Here is a 15,819-nt window from a genome sequence, read left to right as displayed (position 1 = left end):
GAGTGTTGGCAGCCCATGCACCGGAGGCAACGTGTTCGTACGCGGCTGCATGGGTGCACATGCAGCTGAGGACCGCACCTGAGCGGCTGGCTGCACATGCGGCAGTTCTACTTCAGCAGGCATAGCAGCCAACGCAGCCCTCGCTGGCTGCAAGGGCTCGGTGGCCGCCCCATCATGCATGTCCGTTGGTGTAACGTGCACATGCAACTGTGCAGCTTCATGGCCAGAAGGAGGCAACAGTAGCTTGAGTAGTCTGCATAGGGGTCCCAGACATAGAATGAGCCCCGAGCGCTGTCTTATGACCCTCAGTTTGCACGATTTTTGCTATCTTGCTCGCATCTTTATCTGGCATATCCGCATCTTGGTTAGCACCGTTATCATGCTCGTCATCATGGTTTTCCCAGATCCTAGGAATGAAGTCATCGTCAGGTACAAATTCCTCCTGCTCCAGTACATGCCGAAATGCATAGCCATTAAGCTTGACATAAACATCTGAACGGATTGAGGCTTCATCAGACCCATCATTTTTCATAAAAATATCCAAGGAGTGCACAGCCACCTGGATCCTCAGAATACCGTGTCGTCGCAAGCATACCAAGTCAACATCCTGGGTGGCACCAATAACTGATCCTACCGCCCACAGACCAAGGAAATGGCGGAGGGGTGGAGGAATGCCGGTGACATGTACCCAAACAGACTGCAAGGGATGGAGCGATGGGATCTCGTCAACTTTCCACTCAGAGAAAGCAATCTTTACGTCGTGGGATTTAACGTTGTACTCAAAAGCTGCCACACGCTGTAAAATGTTCACTGACGGGAAAGAAACCAAGAAAGCATTGGCTCCATGCGACACCGCTTCCCACTTCCACGAAGTCTATACCGAGGCTATTTTAGCGACCTCGGCCTCCACCACCGAAGCAGACAAAGTGCCGCCAGAAATTGTTACCAAAGCTATCGGCAGAATAGGTGGTGCAAGGTGCTCCTTGAAGAGCGAGTCCGGCAACTGTACAAACATTGCATACACTAAACCGCATCCACCGAGCATGGCGCTAGGCCTTGGTTGCTTGAGGACAGAACAACGGTGCAGAGGGTGTTTGCGATTGTTGCAAATGTGACAGTAATGAACCACTGTACAATCCTTGGAGAGATGCTCATCTGACCTACATTTGAAACACCAAAGACCTGTCTTTTTACCTTTATGCGGCTTCCCAATTATGGCAGCAGAGGTCACAATCGTTGCATTAACGTCTGCCTGTAGCTGAACCGAAGATGCTTCCATCACAGGTGTAGGCGGAAACGCCGGCGAAGGAAGTGCAGCCGGGGTGACGGCACCGCACTAGTAGAAAAAGGGTCAAACGTGAAGCACATTAGTGCCGGTTTGAATTAGAGCCGGCACTAATGTGTACATTAGTGCCGGTTCGTGGCGGCGATCAATAGTACCGGTTCGTGGCGAACCTTTAGTACCGGTTCATGCCACGAACCGGTACTAAAGAGGTTGTGTCAGCCTGCGGTCAGGCTATGGCCCCACCATCACCATTTAGTGCCGGTTCGTACCACGAACCGGTACTAATGAGGTTATGGCAAGCTGTTTTTAGTCCCACCTCGCCAAGAGAGAGGCAGTATGAGCGGTTTATAAGCCGTGAGTGCACAGACAATGACGAAGAGTTGCAATGCTCATCTACATGTTGATTAGCTTCAAGCCTTGCGGAATAGCATAGATTGCACTGAGCTATGTGCAGTGCAGTCTACACTATTCCGAAAGGCTTGAAGCAAATTAACCAGCATTGCACCTCTTTTTTATTTTTAATAACTTATTTAAACTCCGGACTTCTTTTGTGTTCAGTATGCAGCATTTAAAGCGACGTCATCAATTTCCAACATGTTCTGACATCATTTGTTGTTTTTCGGTCATTTACCTAATTGTTTAGAGAGCTAAATGACCGTGAAATTGAAAATCACTACAAAATGAATCCTGAAAATGTTGAAACTTGGCATGGTATCATCATATCACCCGCATAGCATGCGCGAAAAAGTAGAGAGGGTCACGGCAAAAACTGGACGCACTTCGTGTACAAACTGGACATACTCTTTCCGAGTATCAGGGTTTCGGACGAGAACTCATCTGTTACATGGCCACTTCAATGTTTTTTAAACTTATTTGAACTCCGGACTTCTTTTGTGTTTAGTATGCAACATTTAAAGCGACGTCATCAATTTCCAACATGTTCTGACATCATTTGTTGTTTTTCGGTCATTTACCTAATTGTTTAGAGAGCTAAATGACCGTGAAATTGAAAATCACTACAAAATGAATCCTGAAAATGTTGAAACTTGGCATGGTATCATCATATCACCCGCATAGCATGCGCGAAAGAGTAGAGAGGGTCACGGCAAAAACTGGACGCACTTCGTGTACAAACTGGACAAACTCTTTCCGAGTATCAGGGTTTCGGAGTACGGAGTGGGTACTAATGTGCATCCCAGCAATCAGGAAGAATCATACGGATCGTGTGTTTCTTTCTAGCTCTTGCGAGTCGTTGGATCAAGGGTGTGTTTCTTCCTAGCTCATGTGAGTCGTTGGATCGAAACTACCACAATCACTTTGTGAGCCAGACGACCCTATATATAGCCCACCTCTCGCCTTCCCTGCATAAGTCTTTCAGTTCATCGACTACATACATCTACCAGTTCATTGACTGCATACATCTACCAGTTCATCGACTGAATACAAATCATTCGGATTCCCCATCATACGTCCAACCGTGCATTTGATATGCATATATATGCATCACGAGCAACGGTTGGGCTGTATGATGGCAATACCGATTGGTTTGTTCTAGATCTGACATAAAAGGTTTGATACAACTTCTTTTTTGTGATATAAGAGCTATCGATCTCTCCTCCTACCTATTTTAGTTACACAACTACCTATTTGTGCCAAATTTTCACTTTGCTATTGCTCTTGCATCATAAGCATCCATGTTAACTGGACTTACAAGTAATGCAATTTAACCAAACTATCTTGTGATCCATGTTGATTAGTTTCAAGCCTTGCGGAATAGCATAGATTGCACTGAGCTATGTGCAGTGCAGTCTACACTATTCCGAAAGGCTTGAAGCAAATTAACCAGCATTGCACCTCTTTTTTATTTTTAATAACTTATTTAAACTCCGGACTTCTTTTGTGTTCAGTATGCAGCATTTAATGCGACGTCATCAATTTCCAACATGCTCTCACATCATTTGTTGTTTTTCGGTCATTTACCTAATTGTTCAGTATGCAGCATTCAATTTCCAGAAGAAAATAAATAATGCAGAAAAAAAACTATATAAAAAACTACTCAAAAATAAATAGAAGAAAATAAGTAATGCAGAAAAGAAAAAACTATATAAAAAATTTGTTGGCACGCTGCCCAGTGGGCCTGCCAGACCTAGGGTGTGCAAATGCAGGCCCAGACGGGCCAGCAAGCTCACAGTGCAGTGTGCCCTAATTAATTAGGCCGAGAAGCCTGCTATATAGAGGAGTTCGAAGAGGTAGCCGCGGCTGGATTTATAAACCAGTGCAGCTGCCCTGCGCCGGGCGAGGTGGGACTAAACTTTGGGGTGGCAGCGCAAGGCCTTTAGTACCGGTTGGTGGCTCCAACCGGTACTAAAGGCCTTCGTTTCCCGCCGCTTGGCCTGGCGAAAATAGGCCTTTAGTACCGGTTGGAGCCACGAACCGGTACTAAAGGCACATCCTATATATATAGCACTTACGAAAATTTCAGTTTCATCTCCCCACTTCGTCTCCAACCTCTGCCGCGCGCGCCGCTCGATCCCGTCGTCACCGCCCGTCGCCCGTACCGTCGTCCGTCGTCATCGTCGCTGTCCCCGCCGCCGCCCGTCGTCGTCGTCGTCTCGCGATACCGCCCCGACGCCGCCGTCCGTCGTCATCGCCGCGGCCGTACGTCTCTCTCTCGCTCCCGCACACACATACATACACACACATACACACACACACACCGGCGCCCCCGCTCGTACATACGGGGCGGCGGCGTACGGGGCCGCACACACACACACATATACCACACACACACGCATACACACACACATACACACATACGTACACACATATACGTATATATACACACACATGCATACACACACACACATACACACACACACACATTTTTTTACTTCTTTTCTGTTTTTTAGAAAAGTTAATTAGATGATCGAATGTTAGATTAATGTCGAATGTTAGATGAATTAGCTAGCTAGATAGAAAAATTGTCGAACTAAAGATTAGAACTAGTTGAATAATTAATATAACTAGTTTATTTTTAGTAAGAAAATTTAGGTATATGAGATTAGAACTAGTTGAATAATTAATATAACTAGTTTATTTTTAGTAAGAAAATTTAGGTATATGAGATTAGAACTAGTTGAATAATTAATATAACTAGTTTATTGTTAGTAAGAAAGGTATATGAGATTAGAACTAGTTGAATAATTATTATAACTAGTTTATTTTTAGTAAGAAAATTTAAGTATATGAGATTTGATGATCTAATTAAAATATTATTTGTTAATGAGTTTTTCTGTTTATTTAATTTTTATATATTTTGAGTTTATATAAATGTTAGATTAATGTCGAATGTTAGATGAATTAGATAGAAAAGTTAAATATATAGTAATGTCAATTGAATATATAGTTAGATATATTAATGTCAAATGTTAGATGAATATATATTTGGCTAGATATAGGTGTTTAATGTTTCACCTATATGAACATAGGAAATGTCATCTGACGACGAAAAAGATTTTATTATGTGCGAACACTATGAAGACCAGCGCGGCCTGTGCGACCAAAATTTCCTTGTTGATGGTAGGCGCTTCAGCATCAAGCTGGATGAGACATTCGAAGTTGATACAGTAAGTCACTTTGTCAATTATTATTTGAATGCAAAACTTATGCTTCATTTGCTTCAACTTATAATTTTAAATTTTCACTATTCTACAAGCGCATCCCCTGCCATGCAAGAATTTTTGTCTTGGATAAGATAGGTTTTAGTGCTATAGATGATATGGAGGTAAAGAGAGTTTACTTGAATACGGAGCATGGGTATACTTTCAACGTCAAATTATATAATGGAGACACATACACCCATTTTGAATGCAAAACTTGGCAAGCACTATGCAAGGCTTATGCATTTGAGCCTGATATGGTTATCACCTTTGATATTCGTCCGGAAGATGATATTGAAGGTAATATAGACATCTGGGTCGATGTGCAAACGCCTCCAGTTCTACCATTTGGTGAGTTTTTTTCAACCATGCATGCATATGTTTATGTCTTTCATACAGTTTATTCAAAAATAGTTGACAACTAATTTGTATTGTCAGCTTATTTCGGTTCAAGCAAACATGTCCGGCGCTTGGTAGACAGGACCTACTACTGCCCCGGGGCTCAACTAAACTGCGAGGAGATAAGTCATTATGTTTCATGGCTTGAGGATCTTAATACTGTCAAGACAAATTTTTTTACTAAACTTAGAAATGTTAGTACTCAAAATGTGCGACCAATGGTGATTGTATTGAACTACGGTCACATCTATAATCAAAAGATGGTAAGATTTTAAATATTTGTCCTTAATTAGTGCATCTTTTGCATACATTATTTTTGAAGCTAAACTTTCATTGCTTAGTATATTAATTACTATACGATGTTGTTCAAAAGGGACTTTCGATGACAGTTGTGTCTCAGTGGATCGAGACAAAAGGTCGCATGTCAATGGTTAGCTTACGACCAAGATTTCCTACATTGCACATGAGTGCATTCAGGATTTCTGAAAACGAAGAATGCTTAATAGTGAAAGATTGGAGCAAAATTGTTAACGATCGCAGAGAAGTACTAAGGGGCAGTAAGGAGAAGCGCAATCCAAGATTAGGAGACAGATTCATCTGCATGCTCCAGTATGATGAATCGGGAGAGCTATACATGTTCTATGCTATTCTACCTGAGAGGGAGCAGCAGGATCAGTAGCTACTAGTTCATGCTCTTAATTAGTACTTGTCTCATGTCCGTGTCCTGAACTTCGATGTTGGTGATGATTATGTTGAACTTGATGATATCTTTGCTTCTGTTACAAAGTGAATGTTTCTTCTTTAAGCTGGCCAGCGTTGATGATGATTAGATAGCTAGCGGTAATGACTGATGATTAAATAGTGGTAATTAGACGACTACGATGATTTTTAGCTAGCTAGAGTTTATTTATTTATTAATATGCGATGATGATGATGATGATGACGACTACAACTCATTATAACGTAAAACAATCCTAAATTAAATTGATAACATAAATTTAATTGAAAAATACAAAATAAAATAAAACCCACAACCATTTAGTACCGGTTGGTGTTACCAACCGGTACTAAAGGACTCCCGGCCCCTGGAGCTGGCTCGTGCCACGTGGTTCCCCTTTAGCACCGGTTCATGCTGAACCGGTACTAAAGGTGGGAGGCCTTTAGTGCCGGTTTCTGAACCGGCACTAAAGGGCCTTACGAACCGGTGCTATTGCCCGGTTCTGCACTAGTGCGGGTGGCAGCTGTACCACGATGTCCCCCTTTGCGCTTATTCTTAGGACGGCGAGCAGGAGGTGCTTCAGGTGCGGGCTGGTTGGTTGCACCGAATACGACAGGTGCCGGCGCCGGCACCTGCTGGACGGGATGAGCAGCGGTGGAGGACGAACCCGGCGCCCCGAAGCGAAGTGGCCCAGCAGCGACGCCAAAGCCGGCAGAGAAACCGGGCGTTGATCCGAAGGTCGAAGCCGCTTGTCCTGCCGGTGCGGCCCCCTTAGGCGGGATGCCATTACGGCCAGCCATCGGTGACGAGGGATTCCGGAGAAGAACTTGGGCGTATGATGGCGGCGGCTGTAGGTGAGTCGATGATCTGTGAAGGTCGATTGCAGTACTAGGGCACCTCGATGTTCTGTACTGGAACATGTCAGCCCTCCGCAGCGTTTGGCCCAGACGCGAGGCCCGATTGGCGATGCACACGCCGGGCCCACGAGCCTGCAAGTTGGAAGCCCGAGGAATCGAATTTTGAACAGCGTCGGGATCATCGCATGCCGAAGACGGCGCTGCCGTTTCATCTGGTTGACTCGGAACCGCCGCCGAAGACGGGCTCGCCGGGGAGGCCGGCATGAACGCCGCGAGCGCCACCGGCGGCGTGATCCTGGGTCGTGGAAGAGGCCCCTTCCACGGCCTGATGCAGACACCGCGCCGTGGCCGTGCAGGCGCCGCCGGCGGCCGCGACATGACCGGGGAGGCATCCGATCCAGCACGCTCCAACTCCCTGCACGAAAACAAAGTATCGTGAGTAGAATCAGTGCTCACCTTGCCGGCCGAGCTTGAGCTGCCTTGCTCCCACACTCTGGACGCCGGGGTAGGGTACCCGACATCATTCCAGAATTCCTGCAGGAGCTCCGCATCCGTCTTCTTCCTCCTAGGCCGCACCATTGTCCAGGAATCCCCGGAGACCTCACCACTTCCGCGATCTTCATCACCGGCGAGGACAAATGAAATGGATAAAAATCTTGCCTGATGTCGAAGAACAGGATCTGAACTAAGGTTCCTGTTGCTCTGCTACAACAACGCTAGCGCTTGCGTTATTCAGTATATCACTTCGATTTAGAGGTTTAACTTCTCGTTTTACTGCTACCTCTAATTTGTTTTCGTCATTCATTTGATTGCTAAAGTTTGAACTATGAACTTGTGTTATTATGTGTTTCTTTCTCTTTCAGTTGGCATTGCAATCTTTTGTTTTCTTCATTAATCTGCTTGTTTGCGCGTGCTTACCATCATGTGACTGGATTAGTTTTCTCGTTGTGCTCCAGAATAAAGTTATTTCCTAATTTTCTTGATATGATTCGTCTTCTTTACATGAGTATTTACACCTTTTTTTTCTCCCTGCTTTCCCAACTTGAATTAACGACAGTCCTGGCCATGGTCAAGGTCAAGTAGAGTAAATCATTTCGTGACAGATAATGTATTGTGTTGTACTTAGAGCTTTCACTTCCGGTTGTAGTGCTCCACATATAGATTAGTTTTCTTAGATCATTTGTGTGTTTCAAGCTTGAAAGGATTGTATGTATTTTTTAGATAAAAGGCCGAAGCCCGGCTTTATAGATAAAGCCACCAGGCAGAGTTTAGACAAACCAGACCACAGAAACGTAACTTAGAGTATCACCCAAACACGCACGGGCAGAAAGAAAGCGTACATGGTTCCCAGGCCAGTACACGGCACGCAGGCCGGAAGAACCAAAATACGCCAAACATAGGGCCATCAACACCTAGCTGTCGGCACAGGGGTTGAATAAGGAGGAAGCAGAAGTCCGGATCTTGGAGATCATCATGTCAAGTGTATCCCTATCCGCCTCCTTAATCAATAATATCCACTGCTGCAAGAACACGCAAGCAGGATTGTATGTATGTCCTCGTGTAATGAATGTGTGTTCTCCGCTGATAAATGTTGTCTCAAGGGAGGCAGCAGCATCTGTTGTCTCATCCTTTTCCTTTTCAGTTAAATTCAGTCTGGACTGTTTGTTGAAAAAATTTGTTGTATTGTTTGATCATTACTACCTATAGACACTGATTGATAATTAAACTTTGCAAGCAAAGATCCCCGTAATGAGAAAGGGCCAAATTTCTGGTGTTGTGTTGTCATGTCTGTGGGCATCTTCACGAAGAGGAACAAGCTACCACGGTACTGTCAAATATGACTAAAGTTTCCAGAAAGTGCAAACGTAGGCCGAGCTTCAGGGAGGCCTTTATTTCTTTTCAGTGAAAATATCATTTTCACACCTCAAAAAATTCTGATAAAAAAGTATACACATAAGCATATGCTTGTAGTATATACGTACAGAATTTCATGAACATGTATGTTCATATGTGATGTACACAAAAAAGATAAATACATAGAATAAAATGGGCTTTTTCTTTATTGTATTTGGGCCAGATATTTGTCTTTTTTGTCTACCCTGCAAATACTTAAGTGTATGTATTTCCAGAAAAATTGATAGTTTTTGTTCTAAATAATTTAGAAAATACTTTTCTAGAAAACGGGCTCCATGGGACCGTCCTCTGCAACGCCCCACTTAAAGTTCTTTTTTACTGTGGAGTTCAGCGTAGAGATTGCAGACATGAAGTTTATGCAATTTTACCAGCAGAAAAAAATGTATATCCAATTCAAATGTAATTTTTGTTTGCCTCTAGTGTGTTGGCGGCGATGGGCAAAGACGGCCGGCGAGGATCAGCTTTTGTTCGTCTGCAACTGCAATGACGGTGTATTTGAATGGTTCTCTTTCAGTCAAATAAAGTAAATCTTATCAAACAAATAAATTTTGCCTTGTGCACTCAAGAAGGGATTATTGCGTGTACCTGTAAGTACACCGTCATATTTAGTTCTTCTGATTACAGAAAGAAAATTAGGAGGATCATTATGAAAATATCTCTCATGACAACTGACATTTCAGCGCCATAATTTTTCATCAGACACTAGTACTCTATGGCCAACTACATCATTAAGTTAGGGGACATTTTGGATCCTGCCACTCATGTCAATTACATCACCCCATGAACGATGGCTGTTTGAAGTCCCCTCGGTAGTATGCCCGTCATGGATGATTTTTCTTAGATGGTTCGCTGTCGTAGGAGTTCAGTTCACCTTTGATGGCGAAGCTGAGATTCAAGTCTAGATTGTGCCTTCGGGTGGCTCATCTAAGTTCCCGTCACCTCCCAATCCCTAGCTAGACACACACTAGCTAGGTTACGATCCATTCAGATCCATGCAAAGCTAGTTTCCCTTTTCCGTTCGAGCATGTTGAGATCATGTTGCTGCTTTTATATAGATTTATATTATATGAGAGGACTAGGATGTGCCGTGGTGTGTGCGTGTGTCATTCCACACAACCAGGAACAAATCATGCAGCAGGTGTCGGTAAGAAAACCAGAGGTGGGGCTGGGCTACCTACTCTCCCTTCGGATGGCCTCAATCAACTCGCATGGCCATCCTAGCCATCCCATGGCTCACAACTACTCAATATCCAGACATTTATATGCACGGTCCTCCTGCACATTCGTACATGTGTGTTAATTTCCTGGTTAAAAAATGTACTGACATTAATTTGATTTTCGTGATCAACTTCTTCATTTCCTGACAAAATTAACGGCAGTCGTGGCCATGGTCGAGTAGTGTAAATCATTTCCTGACAGATGTATTGCGTTGTACTTAGAGCTTTCACTTCCAGTTGTGGTGCTCGATCCACATATAGATTTGTTTTCTTCGATCATTTGTGTGCTTCAAGCCCGAAAGGATCATATATTTGTCCATGTGCGATGCATGTGTGTTCTCTGTTAGAATAAATCCGAGGCGTGCCGTCGATCATCCGAAGACCAAGCAATCACACGAACACGATACCGAGATTTGTTAACGAGGTTCACCGATATAGCTACATTCCCGGAGCTTGACTACGAGCGCTCCTCCCCGTGACACCGTCACAATACTGCACCCTGGGCACCCGGGCGCCGGCACACGCCGCCGGCTCCCCCTTGCGCGCTTGTGCTATTATGTTGGCATAGATTACATCGTGTGTCTACCCCCGCTATATATGAGAGGACTAGAATAAAAGTGTCCTACTAGGACACGATTCCATACACTATCTAAACACAATACAACTATAAGTCCAACTGTAATATATCTTGTACACTATATTCGACACAACTCTAACAAACTCCACCTTGACGAATATACACCACCCTGGATTTGTCCATGCATCAAACTTCCATGTACATTGGACTTGAACTTATCCCATGAGTACCACTGCTACTCCAAAGACTTCATATGACTCCACCTGTAACTTGTAGTTCCTTCTTTTCTTGACCATAGTCAACACTCGGGCAAAGTTAAGTTCCTATTCCTCTAGTTTGCCCTCCCAACTTCCAGAGTATCAGTCCAACGCCATCACACACTGATCACTGACCTGCGTGAAAGTGAACAACTCACATATTGGGTGTCACAATAAGAGTTACCTGAACTCAACATCACCGCTCCTTTCTTGACCGACTGTCTAAAATTTGAAAGAATTTCACCATTGCTTGTAGTCATTCGGAGTCAAATTCCCAATTGTCTCATCACATGTATAACCACCAGAGCCCTGACCCGTCTCTATGCCCCGTGCATACCGCACGTCTCGCCGCTATTACCGCGTCAAGCCTCCGCTGTCCCGGTCGAGTCTCAAGGGTCGCGAACCCACACCACTCAACCCTCACTGCAGAGTACCACCGATCAACACCGACCGATGACGAGTTTCACGCTTCCATCAGACCACTGGGCTCCAGTCCGAACTGCATGTCACTCGCTTTTCCCGTTGCTGAATAGGCTTCGGTTCCCTGGATCCTTACATCGTAGCCCCTCAATCCAGCTCCACCTTCAACATGACTCCATGGTAGATGATCAGTCCACCCTCGCGCCCCGTTGACTTCAATCTCACATGCGTACGTCATATTGAATCAACCCCGCGCCATAGTCTTGTCGAAGCCACACAAGCACTCGGGCATGTGCCACGTGTTTCCACGTCCCAGAAGTCGGTCACCATCAGCATCATGCTCCTATGTCGCCGTTGCCGATCCCGCATCGTCTTTTGTACCAATCGACTTGCGTCGATCCATCACACTGACAAGTCTGACCCGGCCGCCCTTGTCCGGCTGCAACGACACGCTCCAGACTCCTCAAGCCTTTACCGTAACCAACGCCATCCATACACAGAAGTGTACCAGCAAAGAAAATCAAATCAAAATCCCTCACGGCCTTCCCGTATGAACACCACACGTATATAGCTACTGGACTTATCTCTTTTTCTTTCTTGATAGCATCCCGGTCTTGACTGGTCTTTGTGCCGATTTTTTTTCTCAAACAAATCCTTACGATGTCTATAACAACCCAAATACTAGCATGATGATTCCACGTGCCTGCCTCTTGGCTTCTACTCTAGGAAGCAGCAACGCACAATAGCACACGTCATGGACGGAGCTCCCACGCGAACATGTCGTCCCCGATGACCAAACTACCTGGGGACGCGGCTCCCGCTAGCCTTTGGGCCACGGCTGCAGCCCCGCCTAGGTCACGCGCCACCAGCCGGATTCTGCACGTTGGGTCGGTACCTTCGCTGCTCCTTGCTGCCGCAGACGCTCCACGCTATCCATCAATCGAGATCGATCCGATCTGTTTCCAAGCACAGGCTGATTCCGATTGCTTACCCGAACAGAACATCTCACCGCGCCATCAGTTTTTTCTGTTCGGTCACCGTCCGCGACCGAGTTCGACTGATTCCACGAATCCATCTGTTCCTTCCTCTAGATCAATGATCTGTGGCCTCCTCGAACCTTGCTTTGATACCACTTGTTAGAATAAATCTGAGGTGTACCGTCGATCATCTAAGGACCAAGCAATCACACGAGCACGACATCGAGATTTGTTAACGAGGTTCACCGATATAGCTACATCGCCGGGGCTTGACTATGGGTGCTCCTCCCCGTGACACCGTCACAATACCGCACCCCGGCCACCCGGGCGCCGGCACACGCCGCCGGCTCCCCTTGCGCGCCTGTGTTATTATGTTGGCATAGGTTACATCGTGTGTCTACCCCCGCTATATATGAGAGGCCTAGGATACAAGTGTCCTACTAGTAGTCCTGGCCATGGGCCGCCCGGCCCGAACAGCCCAGCCCGACCCGGCCCGACGCTGCTCCCGGGCCGGGCCTGGGCCTAGGTTTTGGAGCCCGAAGACTAGGTCAGGCCGGGCCTAGGCCCGCTGTTTATGCCATTTACTGAAGAGGCCGGCCCGAGGCCCGACGTGTTTTTTGCTGTGATGGGCCGGGCTCGGGCCTGAAAACTAGGCCCGACGGCCGGGCCGGGCCGGGCTCGGGCCTGAGTTTTCTACCTCGGGCTTGGTCAGGCCCGGCCCGGAGGATGGCCAGGTCTACCTACTAGGACACGATTCCATACCCTATTTAAACACAATACAACTACAAGTCCAACTGTAACCTATTTTGTACACTATATTCGACACAACTCCAACATTCTCCACTGATACATAGTGTCTTAAGGGAGGCAGTAGCATCAGGCTATTGTGCCATCCTTTCCGTTTTCAAGTTAAATTTAGTCAGCAGTGTTATCTACCTGGCATGCTTATCTAGTTACAGTTGCATTTCTACATAGTAGCAAAGAAATAGTTCGCTTGTAGATTTCTATCACCGCTGTAAGCTTTGTATGATCCTTTTACAAGGAGAAAGCAGCAACATACATGCCGGTTGATGTATCTTGGGTTGTAGCTTTAGCTCTTTCAATTTCTTGATCCACCCTTCTCCGGGGTGTCCCCCCGAGTATAGAGGATCTTGAGTGACTGCATATGCTCTAGTAGTAATATCAAAAACTTGCTTTTCATTATTGTCAAAATAAATCTTTTGCAATATTGTTCATGCACCACTGATTCAATAAGCATATTATAGCATGTGCTCTCATTCTAAATCCTTTTGCAAAAGCTTAACTCTACTGGAATTTTCATAAAGGATGTTTAATGTCCATATAAATTGTTGTTGTTTGGCTATTAAAGTGTGAAGTTCCTACATGGAAATATATTGGGGCTTGCCATAAAAAGTTCTTATCACATATAATTATAGCACATCGTATTACTCCCATCCAACTTTTGTACAACCATATTAATTCAGAGCTCAAACAAACATCTAAACTTGAAAGGCACCCAGTGCGCACGTTCTCAAGATCAATTGAGGATAGCCACCATAAATTTGGTTGTTCTTGAGATCTTCACTCCTTGTGGCCAGCTACAAAATGTCATCTCCATGGAACACTAGTCATGCGGAAGGTGAGTAGTGTTATCTTCCATAATGATCCTTTCTCATATTCTATACACTCTCCATATATAGTTTTTAAGGCCACACAATCTATTGAGGTCTCCAATTTGGAATTGGGTCATCCAATTTTGACCGGGTCAACAATTTCAAAAGGAGCTCTCTCATTCAAAAAAAATTAATACACTATGCTCCCTAATTTTGGAGCTCTCCCATTCGATTGAGGTATACAATTTGGGTCAATAATTTCACAAGGAGCTCTCTCACTTTTTAATACATTATGTTCCCTAATTTTGGAGCTCTCCCATTCGATTGAGCTATATAGTTTTAATGCCTTGATTTTGACTCGGCCTTTGTTGTGGCAATGAAATCTCTAACTTCATTAAGCTCCATAGTTTTAAAGCCCCCTCATTCAACTGAGATCTTCAATTTGGATTGGATACACGATTGATTGGGTCGTTGACGTAGGCTTCATGGTGGGATCTCTCGATGAATGGGTCTCTTGGTAAGTGTCTGGATGGGATTGGCCTTCGTTAACCAAAAGGAAGTGCCTCCTATGACACGTTTAGCACCAGCATAACACACGTGGCCAACAACATAGGTAACTTTCTCATGTATTTGTATCAACCAAAAGACGCCCGCCAATCACACGGTCAAAAAGCCCCACTCAAACTCCACAATAAAGAAGTAAAAATGATACACGCACACACAATTGGCTATGGATTGGTCATACCAAACACTCCCCCGCCAATCACTTTCTTGATTTTCACCATTGGAGCACTCTTCCCCTAACCTGCAACCATAAATTGACAGTTTGACACATCCATCTGTAACCATGATTTTGTAAAGTCTGTCCGTAGGTGTGGCATCTCTAATAAAAAGAACACACACTACATTGTTTCCCGCAAAACGCCAAATCAACTAGCACGTAAATTTTCATAACTTCAAAAAATTACCATGTAAAAATAAAACATGTACAACCCCAAGAACTTAAGCGGCCCAGCAAAGCGTGCACTGCCCTTCTAGTATAGGTTACATCCGACCCAAATTGATGCAAACTGACAACACACATATGCAACCTTAAAGTTTTGCTCCAAGTGCATCCCTCCTCTCCATGATCTCTGCATTTTGCCCTGCCCATGTGGCGCTCCGGCATGACATACACATCGCGCATCATGCTATTGGTCATCAGTTAAAGTGGACGACAGAAAACTATGGGCTTAGGAGCTGTCAGGAACAGATTTGTCAATCATAGATACCTTGATCTTGGCATTGGACAAAGGCTATAGTGGATTTGAAATTAGCTGAATGGGGGAAATAGAGAGAAGGAACAGGTGATGTGAGAACAAGGGTCATAAGACCAAGAGTAACAGGCAGAATCACATCGAACGTAGGAAAATGCTTTTAAACCGGAGAGTTAGGAAAATATTATTTAACCCGAGAGTTAAAAAGCAGTGAGGACCGAGTCATTGGTATTGCATATGTATCATGTTCCTCGATGTGGGCATGCCAATGGGCATCTTCACGAACAAGGTCAATGGCGAGGACCACTACAATGTTGTAATTTTTAGTTGTCTTCAGGTCATCCGCTAACTAGGCAAAGAAGGCCAGCATGGGCCAGCACTTTATCATGAAAATACAGGGTATACGCATCGAAGAGCTCTGAAAGGTACAATACTTTTCATTTAAGTTTTCTCGAAAAAGTAACTCAAGTTGCACTTTTCACTATACTTAAGTAGTACCTTAAATAAATTGATTTAGACATAAGAAAGTATTACACAACATAGAATTAGCAAACTCGTTACTTAAATGACACTCATTACAATTTTACATTTTCAATAATCATAGTAGTAGTAATGATAATATCCAATTTTGTAGTTTGGAGGCGGTGTGTAATGTGTACATTACTTTTAC

The 15,819-nt window shown here is 44.6% G+C and overlaps 1 pseudogene; it reads right to left on the bottom strand.

Annotated features, from left to right (window-relative positions):
• Positions 1-217: 217 nt before the first annotated feature.
• Positions 218-6,848, bottom strand: LOC147972516 (uncharacterized; annotated as a pseudogene).
• Positions 6,849-15,819: the final 8,971 nt, after the last annotated feature.

The sequence above is a fragment of the Triticum urartu genome, chromosome 5A, assembly GCF_056163025.1.
Source record: "Triticum urartu cultivar PI428250 chromosome 5A, HENAU_Tu73, whole genome shotgun sequence".
NCBI classification, from domain to species: Eukaryota; Viridiplantae; Streptophyta; class Magnoliopsida; order Poales; family Poaceae; genus Triticum; species Triticum urartu.
Note: the sequence above shows the minus strand (reverse complement) of the source record. Positions and strands in the feature narration are given on the sequence as shown.